This window comes from Hemiscyllium ocellatum, unplaced genomic scaffold (genome assembly GCF_020745735.1).
Source record: "Hemiscyllium ocellatum isolate sHemOce1 unplaced genomic scaffold, sHemOce1.pat.X.cur. scaffold_2539_pat_ctg1, whole genome shotgun sequence".
Classification (NCBI taxonomy): domain Eukaryota; kingdom Metazoa; phylum Chordata; class Chondrichthyes; order Orectolobiformes; family Hemiscylliidae; genus Hemiscyllium; species Hemiscyllium ocellatum.
This window is the reverse complement of record NW_026868124.1, coordinates 24,167-37,766: the sequence shown is the minus strand read 5'-3', so window position 1 is coordinate 37,766 and position 13,600 is coordinate 24,167. Positions and strand designations below refer to the sequence as shown.

At 45.2% G+C, this 13,600-nt stretch overlaps 1 long non-coding RNA gene across 1 annotated transcript in view; it reads right to left on the bottom strand.

The window, feature by feature from the left end:
- The window catches only part of LOC132812041 (uncharacterized), a 33,580-nt gene that overhangs the window by 8,353 nt on the left and 11,627 nt on the right, over positions 1–13,600 (bottom strand). The window contains exon 3 of the long non-coding RNA XR_009643454.1: positions 1,537–1,673. This is a non-coding gene — a long non-coding RNA (uncharacterized LOC132812041). The remainder of the gene's footprint in view (positions 1–1,536; positions 1,674–13,600) is intronic.

The following is a 13,600-nucleotide window of genomic DNA, read 5'->3' as shown; positions in this document are numbered from 1 at the left end:
AAATAGCCTCCTTCTTTAGAGATCGGATTTTCCCTTCCCACCTGGTAAAAGATGCCCTCCAACGCATCTCGTCCACATCCCGCACCTCCGCCTTCAAACCCCACCCCTCCAACCGTAACAAGGACAGAATGCCCCTAGTTCTCACCTTCCACCCTACCAACCTTCCCATAAACCAAATCATCCGCCGCCATTTCCACCACCTCCAAACTGACCCCACCACCAGTGATATATTTCCCTCCCCACCCCTCTCCACTTTCCACAAAGACCATCCCTGCGTGACTACCTGGTCAGTTCCACGCCCCCAAAAACCCACTCTCCCTTCCTGGCACCTTCTCCTGCCACCGCAGGTATTGCAAAACCTGCGCCCACACCTCTCCCCTCACCACCATCCAAGGCCCCAAAGGAGCCTTCCACATCCAACGTTTTACCTGCACATCCACCAATATCATTTATTGTATCCGCTGCTCCCGATGCGGTCTCCTCTACATTGGGGAGACTGGACACCTCCTAGAAGAGCACTTTAGGGAACATCTCTGGTACACCCGTTCCAATCAACCCCACCGGCCTGTGACCCAACATTTCTACTACCCCTCCTACTCTGCCGAGGACATGCAGGTCCTGGGCTTCCTCCATCGCTGCTTCCTCACCACCCGACGCCTGGAGGAAGAACGCCTCACCTTCCGCCTCGGAACACTTCAACCCCGGGGCATAATTGTGGACTTCACCAGTTTCCTCATTTCCCCTTCCCCCATCTCACCCCTCCTCCAGCCTTCCAGCTCAGCACCGCCCTCATGACCTGTCCTAATGGCCTATCTCCCTTCCCACCTTATCCACTCCATCCTCATCTCTGACCTCTCACCCCCATCCCCACCCCCATTCACCCATTGTACTCATTGCTACCTTCCCCCATCCTCCACTCTGACCTAGCACCTTCTTCCCCACTCCATTCACCTATTGTTATCTATGCTACTTTCTTCCCATTCCCACCCTCGCTCATTTATCTCTCCACTCTGCAAGCTCCCCGCCTCTGTTCCTGAGGAAGGGCTTTCGCCCGAAACGTCGATTTTCCTGTTCCTCGGATGCTGCCTGACCTGCCGTACTTTTCCAGCACCACTCTAATCTAGACGCTGGTTTCCAGCATCTGCAGTCCTTGTTTTTACCTTATTGAAGGAGGAGATTACCGAGATAAGGCATATTGTAGACACTGAATAAAGTTACAGGGGTTGGGATGGTCATCTGGAATGCAGTACATTTCAAATATGTGTAGGGACTATCGGGAAGGGAGGAGGTTACAGCCATAGGATCTGTTACAGGAATTAAAAATTATTGAAGACACTGGACTACAAGACATGCCATAGATACAGTATTGCGGAGTAGTGAGCTTTAATATAACAGAAGTTGCATTGGGGCGGTGATTGAGTCCGAGGTGTGCGTGTACTGTGCTCGCCTCCAGCACTGTATCTATGTCATGATGTGTTAACAAATGTTTGGAGCCCTCTCATTGTTCTTTGCTCTGTGCACTGTGGGGGGCCTTACCTCACTACAGGATTTATTGAAGGCTCCAGATCTCCCTGCCCTTTGTCTCCCTCTGGCAGACCAACTGCGTTCAATGTGGTGATGGACAATCCACCCCGCAGCTGGGAAGGCTATTGAGTCAGGACTTTCCTGAGTACCTACAGGAGACAGAGAAATAGACAGAATGGGAAATTAAACAGATGCAGTGATGGTTACACATGGAGAATGGCACTGAGTCCCACAGAGATCTGTAAAATGGAGCGATATTAAGTAATAGTCCCACATTGCTGGAAGATGTCAGGATCACACAGTCATGTTGGAAGAATGGGTTTAGCTTCATGATGCCCTTGTATCAGTCCTCAGGGATGAGCAGATGAAGTGATGCCCTAGTGCTATTATTGTGAGAGAATGTATCCAAAACCTCAGCTAATGTTCAGGGGAGACAGGTTTGAATCCCGCCATCTGAAAAGGAGACATTTGAAATCAATCATTTTAAAAACAATTATTAACAATCCACTAATAAGTATGAAACCATTCCTGTAGTACAACAAATCCAAACACTTGTCCTTTAGATACGAACATCTGCCCATCCTGTCCTGGTCTGCATGATAATACCCACAGCAAAGTGTTTGCCTCTCAATTACCCTCTGAAATGGCCGAGCCAGTTACTCAGTTCAGGGGATTCTAGGATTGAGCAAGAAAGGCTGGTCAGTCAGAGACACCCACATCCCCTACCTGATTTTAAAATGAAAGCTACCAGGATGGTCCCCCTGGAACTGTGCTGGGACCTGTGCCCTGGCCAATCATGTTGGTAGGTTATTGGATAGGGCATTAAACTGGCAGAGAGGATGCAGGTGAAAGGAGGTTTCCAAATCCAAAGGGAAAAGGTGAAGCAATGGAACAGCATGGGAATGTGGCTGAAGACAAACAGAAAGGAACAGGATGGGACAGAGTTAAACTAAAATTGTACATCAGCAAATAGATTTGTGACAGAAAATTGTGGAAGAGAGGATATTATTTTTTTTTTGAATGGACAATGTTGCTGCAATAAGGTGAATGGATTTGTGACACAGATATAAAAGTGATTTAGACACCAGGGAGACATGGATACAGGGTGAACAAAAATATTCAGTGGTTCGTAATCCTGTGCAAACTCAGGCAAAATGGGTAACGCTAACAATAATGGATAACAAAGGCATTACAGAGAAAGCATTTGGCCGCAGATCATGAAGTAGAGTCAGTCTGAATGTAAACTCTGCCTACTACTTGCCAAGGACACAAGCAGCAGTTTTAGCCACCAGACAGCATTCCATTGCTCATCACTGCATTAAACAGGAACTCATTGGAATTTTTTAACAAAGGTATTGTGATAATTTTGGAAAACTTCAATATTTGTATAATCTGGGACAATCACACGGACAACATTGATATTGGAAGTGGAGTTCGGTTAATTTTTTTTCAGTGTTTCTTTGAAAAACACATTGTGCAACTGTTAAGGGACATAACTATCGCAGAGCGACCATGTAATGAAACTTAGTGAATGAGTAATGTCACCTGCAGAGATCCTTCGGGAAATTGTGATGAAGTACAGTTTAAAGAAATATAAAGTTTTAAAGTGAATCACAGAAAGAACAAGCTACAACTAGAGTTTGAGAGGAAAACTGACCAAGGTAAACAGGCTAAACAGACTGAAATATGTGTCTGAAAATGAACAGTGGAAAACATTTGTAGGAACAATGCAAAGTACTCAACAAAAGAACGTTCGATTGAAAAAGTAAAATCCTCAGCAAGAAACTCCCACTGATCCCTCACTCAGGACAAAAGGGATCATACTAGATTATGAGGCTGAGAAGATCACCATAAAGTCCTGAAGTGAGAGTGTGTTTTAGGAGTAAATGTTCATGGATTGCAATGGGTCTGCTCACAGGAGCAGGGCTGTGGGAAGGGGAACCTTGGTCAGGGTTCATTGACACAATAGGAACAGGGAGAGGTGAAGGTGGGAGGTGGTGAGAGTGTTACAGAGAGTGGTCAGGTCTAGAATGGTGTTACAAAACCAGTACGGATTGCTGCAGCTGGACTTGTTTCCAGAGGTACGGAAGTGCATAGGTCTTTTTATTTATTCATTCGTTGGATGTAGTTGTCACTGCCTGGACGAACATTCTTTGACCCGACTGCTAATTACCTAGAGGGTAGCTCAGAGTCAGCCATATTGCTGTAGGTCTGGATCAGATTCCTAAAAGGAGGTAAGTGAACCAAATGAGTTCTTCTTACTGAACAACAATATTTTTATGATAGCCTCACCAATGTATTTTACAGATGCACCATTACATGCCAACTCTTACTCTGAATGCTCTCCCCAATGAAGGTAAACATCCCAAATGTCTGATTCACCAGCCTGTCTACCTGTGACAACATATTCAAGCCAATTTTGTATCCAGTTCACTAGCTCCTCCTGAATGCCATATCCTTTTACACTGATCTGAGTTTATCACCCAGTATACCAGACAGAACACAGAACGCAGAACAGTACAGCCCAAGACCCTTCGGCCATGATTTCATGCCAACCTTTTATCCAACTGTAAGAACAAAGTAAACTACATACCCTTCATTTCACTATTATCCACATGTTATCCAAGAGTCTATTAAATGTCCCGAATGTGTCTAATTTTACTACCACCACTGGCAGTGCATTCCAACCACCTACCATTCTCTACCCGCTTATCCATCCTCCATTCACCTTAAAATTATACCGCCTTGTAATAACCATTTATTCCATAGGAGGAAATGTCTCTGACTATTCACTCTCTCTCTGTGCCTCTTATCAACTTGTTCACCTCCACAAAGTCAGCCCGCTCCCTTCTTCACTCCAATGAAAAAAGCCTTAGCTCCCTCAACCTTTCTTTGTAAGAACTGCCCTCCAGTCCAGGCAGCATCCTGGTAAATCTCGGGTGTACGCTCGCTAAAACTTGCACATCCTTCCTGTAAACAGGGGACCAGAACTGAACACAATATTCCAAGTGTGGTCTCACCAGGATGCTATAAAGATGCAGTAACACCTCACGGCTCTTACAATCAATCCCCTTCTTAGGGAAGCCAACACAACATATGCCTTTTTAACAACCCTACCAACGTGCGTGGCTATTTTGAGGGATCAATGGACATGGACCCCATGGTCTCTCTGTTCTTCCACACTGCCAAGCATTCTGCCTTTCACCCTGTATCCTGCATTCAAATTCCACCTTCCAGAATGAATCACTTCACATTTTTCCAGATTGGACTCCATCTGCCACTCCCAGCCCAGCTCTGCGTCCTGTCAATGTCCCACTGCAACCTACAACAGCCCTCCACATTCCCCATCACTCCATCAACCGTCATGCGATTGGCAAACGTACTAACCCACAATCCGAGTCATTGACAAAAATCACAAAGAACAGAGTGCCAGAGCCGATTGTTACAGAACCCCACTGGTCACTGAGCTCCAGGCTCAATACTGTCCATCTGCTGCCACCCTCTGTCTTCTCTGGGCCATCCAATCCTGTATCCAGACAGACAGATTTCCCTGTATCCCAATCATCCTTCTTTTCTGCATGAGCCATCATCGTATTCTGTCATATCCTCAAAGAATTCAATAAGGTTTGTGAGGCATGACCTGTCCCTCACAAACCCATGCTGACTGTCTCTAATTAGACCATAGAACATAGAACAGTAGAGCACAGAACAGGCCCTTCAGTCCACCATGTTGTGCCGACCATTGATCCTCATGTATGCACCCTCAAATTTCTGTGACCATATGCATATCCAGGAGTCTCTTAAATGTCCCCAATGACCTTGCTTCCACAACTGCTGCTGGCAACGCATTCCATGCTCTCAGAACTCTGTGTAAATAACCCGCCTCTGACATCCCCTCTATACTTTCCTCCAACAGCTTAAAACTATGACCCCTCATGTTAGTCATTTCTGCCCTGGGAAATAGTCTCTGACTATCGACTCTATCTATGTCTCTCATTATCTTGTATACCTCAATTAGGTCCCCTCTCCTCCTCCTTTCGTCCAATGAAAAAAGTCTGCTCTCAGTCAACCTCTCCTCATAAGATAAACCCTCCAGTCCAGGCAGCATTCTGGTAAACCTCCTCTGAACCCTCTCCAAAGCATCCACATCTTTCCTATAATAGGGTGACCAGAATTGGATGCAGTATTCTAAGTGCGGTCTAACCAAAGTTTCATAGAGCTACAACAAGATCTCACGACTCTTAAACTCAATCTCTCTGTTAATGAAAGCCAAAACACCATATGCTTTCTTAACAAACCTGTCCACTTGGGTGGCCATTTTAAGGGATCTATGTACCTGCACCCCAAGATCCCTCTGTTCCTCCACACTGCCAAAAATCCTATCCTTAATCCTGTATTCAGCTTACAAATTCGACCTTCCAAAATGCATCACCTCGCATTTATCCAGGTTGAACTCCATCTGCCACCTTTCAGCCCATCTCTGTATCTTGTCAATGTCCCGCTGCAGCCTACAACAGCCCTCTATACTTTCAACGACACCTCCAATCTTTGTGTTATCTAAAAACTTGCTGACCCATCCTTCAATGCCCTCATCCAAGTCATTAATAAAAATTACAAACAGTTGGAATGCTACGAGTGATTGCGGAGTTTACAGGGATAAGGTTGTTGGTAGGACAGGGCTCCATTACACAGACAGGGACTGTTTTTGGCAGCTGAGTAGGTTACAGAGATAAAGAGTTTTGTAACATCTGGCGGAACAAACTGAGATATGGAGGGTCATCGTGACTGAAGATGTTTAAAGATCTAGGAAGGCTTAGGCTCTGGGGGTTATTTAGACATGGAGGCTGTGGAATCTGGGTTCGTTTTTGAGAGATTGGGGTGGCAAGTTTGGTTGGAGACAGTTTCACAGATAAGGGAGCATAGCACAAACAGGAGGAAGTTCCTGCGGTAGGGAGGGTTCGAGTGGAGAGTGATGTTTACACAGATAGGGATGTAAGAGCTGGAGAAGGTTATGGAGATGCGTAACTGGATGGAGATACAGGAGGAGCTTACATTGACACGGTGGGTGATAGTGACGGGAGAATGTTACATAGTTAATGAGTCTTGTAGGAACAGGACCGGGTGAAACACAGGCATTGGAGTGGGATCTACAGATCGGGAGTGTAGCAGGGACCTGACAGGATAACACAGATAGGGATGCTGGTAGGGACTCCACAGACTGATGGCGTTTTAGGGACTGGAAGAGGTTATGTGCACAGGGAGGGCTGTAAGACTGCAGGAGCTCATAGAGAGTTGAAGATTTGGAGCAGTTCACAGAGGGAGGGTTCTCCAACAGGAGTAGGTTACAGACAGTGAGGGTTGTGTAGACTGAGAAAGTTAAAGAGAGGGGGAGTTTTCAGGTCCGGAAGAGATTACACTGACAGGGACAGTTGAAGATACTGAACAAAAAAGAACATGGAGAAGATTACACAGATAGGGAGGGATGTTGGGACTGAAGGTGAATACACACACGGAGGGTTGTATTGTTAGGCGGAGCTTAGAGGGATAGGGACTGGTGTCGGGATTTACACAGATAAGGAACGTTGTGTTTTTGGAGAAGGTTACACTGATGCAGACAGTGTTAGGGAGTGTTTAATGGACTACAGAAGAGCTCAGAGAGAATGTATTATGGGGAGTGGAGGAGATTACAGACACAGAGATGGCTGTCGGTTTGAAAAGAGTTTCTACAGATCCTCAGTGCTGTAAGGCTGGAGGGAGGTTACAATAATAAGGGTTACCTACACTTAATGACTTCTTTGATATGGAGAAAGTCTCAGAATGGGATTGTCAAAAGGAAATATAGACAGTTCAGATGAGTTTACAGAGATATAAATGTTTTTGGGGGTTTCAGGATGGAACAGTGATTGGGAGTGATGTAACGAATGGCAATAATTTTAGGGATTACTCTAAAGGCAGGAAGTGGTGACAGCCATATCGATTGTGGTAAGGACTGGAGAAGCTTACCTCGCCAAGGAGTGTTTTAGAGACTGTTGGAGACTCCACATATAAGGAGAGTATTGGGGATGGTTGACAGGACTGGGCAATAACCTGAATAGAATCTCCACAGTGTGGAAAAAGGCCATTTGGCCCAACAAATCCACATCAACCCTCTAAAGAGCATTCTAACCAGACCCATCCCTCTCCCTGTCCATTAAACACTGCCTTTCTCGTGGTGAACTCACCTAAACCACACTTGCCTGAATACTACAGTGAATTTCTGATGGCCAATCCACGTATCGTGCAAATGTTGGGCTATGGAAGGAAACCGGAGCACCCGGAAGAAACCCACACAGTCAGAGGGGAGTACATGCAAAGACCACACAGACAGTCGGCCAAGGCTGGAATTGAAGCCAGGTTCCAGGCACAGTGAGGCTGATTATACAGAGCACTGCAGAGATTGGACTAGGTCACAAGTTCACAAGGGTCTCTTGGAACAGGAGAAGGTTACATAGATGGTGTCCATGAGAGGGACTAGAGGGAGTTAACACAATAGGGAAGGTTGTGGATTCTCTCTACAATTAGAGGTAGGGACAGTTGGGGAAACTGGATGAAGTTAGGCATACTCAGAGTTGTACACACTGGGTGAGGTTACTGAGTTAGCAAGGATTCTATGGACTGACTAAGGTTATGGACAGATGCAGTTGTGGGAATGTGAATTGTTGCAACAATTGAGAGGATATTTCAGGCACATTGATGCTTTTAGTGGCTGCAGGATGTTCGAGAGCTAAGAAGGCTCGTCCTGACTGGAGGTGATCAGAGGTAAGAAACATTGTACTGATGGGAGTTAGTCACAGAGACAGAGAAGATTGAAGAGAGAGAGAGGGCAAGGTTACAGATCTCAGGAGCTTTCAGGTGGCTTCACAATGTTACACAAAGGGAGGGTTGGCAGGAAACGCTGTAGGAACTGGAGGACTCTGTACAGACAGTGAGGTGAAATGGATGGTGGAAGGTTAGAGGTAATGAAGGTGCTGTAGGACAGGATGGAGGAGTGCTGCTGGGACTGGACAAGGTTACAGTGACATCATGTGCTGGAGAGGCTGGAGGAAGGTACACAGGTGGGCAGGTCAGTAAGGGCTGGATGTTACAGACAGAGTGGGCTGTAGGTGCTGGACAAGATGACAAACGTAAGGATTTTTATAGTGTTTTGGTGATGGGGGTCATAACAGTTGGTTTCAAAGGCATTTTGGTAAAATATAAGGACAAGGCAGAGGTGAAGACGCCAAATTTGTGGAAGCCCCCTAATTGTTAGAATATCACTGTCACTGGGCATTATCATTATCACGAGACAGGATCTGGCAAACACAGACCGGGAGGAACTATTTGCAGTTGGGTTCATATTCAGAAAGAGGAAGTGCGTCAAAGTGATACAGGGAGAATTCAAGGCCAGTGTGTTCTGTGAAGAGTGATTGACAAAGGCAGTAACTCCAGTGAATACTGGTCAAGCGATATCCTGAGCTTGATAAAGGAAATACAATGCGATGAAAACAGGCAAAGACCGACCAACGTATAGAGAGTGCAAGGGGATCCTTAAAATGATGGGCAAATAATGGGCATGAAATATCCTTTTCAGATACTGTTAAGGAGAGGCCACAATGTGTTTAATGAGTACAGTTAGAGGAAGACGATTCCCAGGTAAACAGCGAGGCTTGTTAGAAACCAAAGGGACAATCCGTGCATGGAGCCAGAGGAAGTAGGTAAGGTCTTCAATGAAATCTTCCCATCTGTATTGACACAGGAGAAAGGCATTGTAGTCGGGGATTTCAGTGGGGATGGTGAGGTTTTAGAACATGATAAGATGAATAAGGAGGAGGTATTAAATGTTTTCACAGGCATAAAGGTGGAGAAATCCCCAGTGCCTCATGAAATGTATCCCAAGTTGCTATGGGAAGGAAGGCTGGAGTTTGCTGGGGCCCTGGTGTATATTTTTAATACTTTGCTGGCCACAGGTAAAGTTCTGAAAGACTGGAGGATCGCTAATGCGGTTCCTTTGTTCAAGAAGGGCAGCAGAGATTGGCCAGATAATTACAGAGCAGATAGTCTGACAGCGGGGGTTGGGGGGGGGGCGGTTATTGGGAACAATTGTGAGGATGAATCGACACTTGCAAAGGCAAAGATCACCTCGGCAGCGTCATCACGGATGTGGTAGAGGACGATACTGTCTGAGGAATTCAGTTCAGTTTTTTTGAAATGGTGTCTAAAAATATTGATGAGGGCAGTGCAGATGATGTGGTTTACATGGACTTGAATAAGACGGTTGACAAAATCCCTCATGGAAGGCTGGTTCAAATGTAAAGAGCCACAAGGCAAGTTCGCAAATTAGATACAAAATTAGCGGATACACTTCTTCATGTTTGAAATTCTTTCACCAGTGGGTGTACCACAGGGATCTGTGCAGGAACCATTGCTGGTTATTATGTACACTAATAACTTGGATGTGAAAGCATAACTTGTGGGCGGCACGGTGGCAGAGCGGTTAGCACTGCTGCCTCACAACACCTGAGACCCGGGTTCAATTCCCGACTCAGGGTGCTCCGGTTTCCTCCAACAGTCACAAAGATGTGCGGGTTAGGTGAATTGGCCATGCTAAATTGCCCGTAGTGTTAGGTAAAAGGGGTAAATGTAGGGGTATAGGTGGGTTGTGCTTCGGCGGGTCGGTGTGGCTGCAGTCTGATATCGATCAGATGATAAACTGAGCAGAGTAATGGCAGATGTAGTTTACTTCTGATCACTGTGAGGTAATGCACTGTGGGAAGTCTCATAAGTGAAGGATATACATCATGAATGGTAGGTCCACCTGGAGTACTGAGGAACAAGGGACCTTGGTGGACAAGTCTCTGGATGTGTGAAGTTGTCAGCACATGTTGACAGGGTGGGGAAGACATCTGAACTGGGAGCAGGAGGGGGATCCACATCCTGGTGGGGCGAATTGTAGGAGCTGCTTGAGAGGATATAAACCAGTCTGGTAGGGTGTTGCATCTTAAACAGTCCTAAGGCCAGAAAGAAGATTGAGGCTGATGCACAAGTTAATGAGAACAATTTCAGCAGACAAGGCAAGCAAGAATATAGCAGGAAATGGGGAGAAACTGATGATTAACCTGCATTTATTTCAATACAACGGGCCTGACAGCTACGGAAGATAAACTGAGGGCATGGATTGGAACATGGGACTGGGACATTACAGTTATTACAGAAACAAAGCCGAGGGAGGGGCAGGGCTGTCAGCACATTGGTTCAAGGTGGAGATGCTACAGGAAGCATCAAAGGGTAGGCAAGAGAGGATGTGTGGTGGTGGGTTTTGATTGCATAAATCATCACAGCAAGATTTAGAGAGGATATTCCTGTGGGATTGCCCACTGAAGTTATGTTAGTGCAACTGAGAAATAAGAATGGGTCATCACTTTGATACGATTGTCCTACTGACCCCGAATAGTCTGTGGCAGACTGAGGAACAAATATATCAGGAGATCTCAAATATCAATCAGAATAATAGGGCTGTTATGGTTGGGGTTTTTCAACTTTCCAAACCTAGACTGGGACTGCCAGTGTTCAGCATTTGCAAGGGAGCAATTTGGTAATTATGTTCAAGAAATTCCCAAACAATATGTAAATGGTCTGAAAAGAGAAAGGGGCAAAGCCTGACCTTCCCTTGGGAAACAAGGTCGGGAAAGGGACTGATGTGTGAGTGGGAATGCATTTTGCCAAAATGACCACAATTCTCTTAGCTTAAGAATAAAGATGGAAAAGAACAGGTCTGGTCCACAAGTTCAAGGTATGAAATGGGACCAGACCAATCTTGACAGTATTAGACAGGAACTTTCAAAAGGTGATCAGGGAGTCTATTTGCAGGGAAAGGGAAGTCTGGCAACTGAGAATATTTTAAAAGTGAGATAAATTGAGCGATTAGCACCAGCATGTTCCTGTTTGTGTGCAGCTCAATGCTGACAGCATTCGGAAACACTGGCTGTCTATTGGACAAGGAAAAAGGGCATATTTCAGGTATCGCCAGCTGGATCAAGGGAATGCATGAGGATCAAGGGGCTGTAGGGATATACTTTGGGTGGAAATCAGGAATGCAGAAAGGGTACATGAAATAGCCTCGGCAGGAAAGGATAGGGAGAATGCAAAAGTGATTGTATAACTATATTGAGTAAAAGTGTAACTCGAAACAAAATAGTGTTCCTTAAGGATCAATGAGATCATTGATGTGTGGAACCGCAGGATATGGCTAGACTTTAAACACATTTTGTGACTCCAGAACTTACTGTTGACAAAGACTGGGGAACTCAGGGAACAAGAGTAATACGTTAGACCATATTTGGAGTTTGCTGCAATTCCAGTATCCCGCTATAGGAAGGAGGTTGGGAAGCTTGAAAGTGTTCAGAAAAGATTGACAAGATGTTGCCGGGGTTGTTGCTGAATAAGCTCGGGCTATTTTCACTGGAGCATCAGAGACTGAGGGGTGATCTGACAGAGGATTATCCATGAGGGATATGGATTGGGTAAGCATTCAAGGTCTTTTACCAGGGGTTGGGGAGTCCAAAACTAAAGGGCATATGTTTAAGGTTAAAGGGGGAAAGGTTTAAAAGGGACTGAAGGGTCAGCTTTTTTATGCACACGGTGATGTGTGTATGGAATGAGCTGAGGGAGAAGGTAACACATACTGAAACTATGACAACATTTAAGGGATGGATGGGTATGTGAATAATAAGGGTTTAGATGTACATAGGCCAAATGCTGATAAATGGGATGGACTTATTTAGATCTTCTGGTCAGCATGGATGAGTTGGATCGAAGGGTCTGTTTCCCTTGTACATCTCTATGGCTTGAAAAGAGGGCATGTTATAGAAGAGGTGGTGCTGGACGTTTTAAAACACAAAGGTATGGAAAGCCCCAGGACCTGATTACATGTATCACAGGGCATTATGGGATGTTAGGGAAGGAACTGTGGAGCCGCTAACAAAGGTATTTGTACCAATGACAGCCATGTGTGATGGGCTGGAAGGCTGGAGGGTGACAGAGTGGACAGTGAAGGAGGTTTGCTAAGATTACAAAGGGATCTTGATGATATGGGTGAATGAGCTGAAAAATTGCAGATGGACTTCAATCTGAATAAATGCAATATAATGCACTTGGTAAAACAAACAAAGGTAGAGCCGATACAATTACTGTTCGGACCTCAGTTAGTGTTTTAGAGCAGAGGGACCTCCGGGTTCAGGTACATAATTCTTGAAGTTTGCATCACAGGATGGATAAGACAGTGCTTGGCATGCCTGACTATTGCTCAGTCCATTGAATGGAGAATTTGGGACGTCATGTTGAGATTGCACAGACATTGGTGAGGCCTGTTCTGCAATACTCTGTCCAGTTCTGGTCGCCCAGTTATAGGGAGGATATTATTAAGCTGCAGGGGATTCAGAAGAGATTTACCAGGACGTTGCTGGGTATGGAAGGCTTGAGTTCTGCAAAATGGCTGGACAGGCTGAGTCTTTTTTCACTCGAGCCTGGAAGTTGAGACGTGATGTTATAAAAGTAAATTTTAAAAAATAAGGTATATAGATCGATTTAATGGTAATTGTCTTTAACACAGGATGGGGGACTCCCAAGAGGAGGGACCACGTCTTAAAGTTTAGAAGAGAGCAATGTTCAAAAAAAGACATGGGGGCAAATTGTTCCACAGACGGTGTTTTGATTGTGGAATGAACTTGCTGAAGAAGGGTGGATGTGGGTACAATGACAACGTTTAAAAGACAGAGATACTAAACAAGTATTTAGCATCAGCTTTTACTGTGGAAAAGGATATGGAAGATATAGAATGTCGGGAAATAGATAGTGACACCTTGCAAAATATCCATATTACAGACGAGCAAGTGTTGATGGCTTGAAATGCATAAAGGTGGGTAAATTCCCAAGACCTGATCAGGTGTACCCTCGAACTCTGTGGGAAGCGAGAGAAGTGATTACTGAGCCTCTTGCTGAGATATTTGTATAATCAATAGTCACAGGTGAGGTGCCGGAAGACTGGAGGTTGGTTAATGCG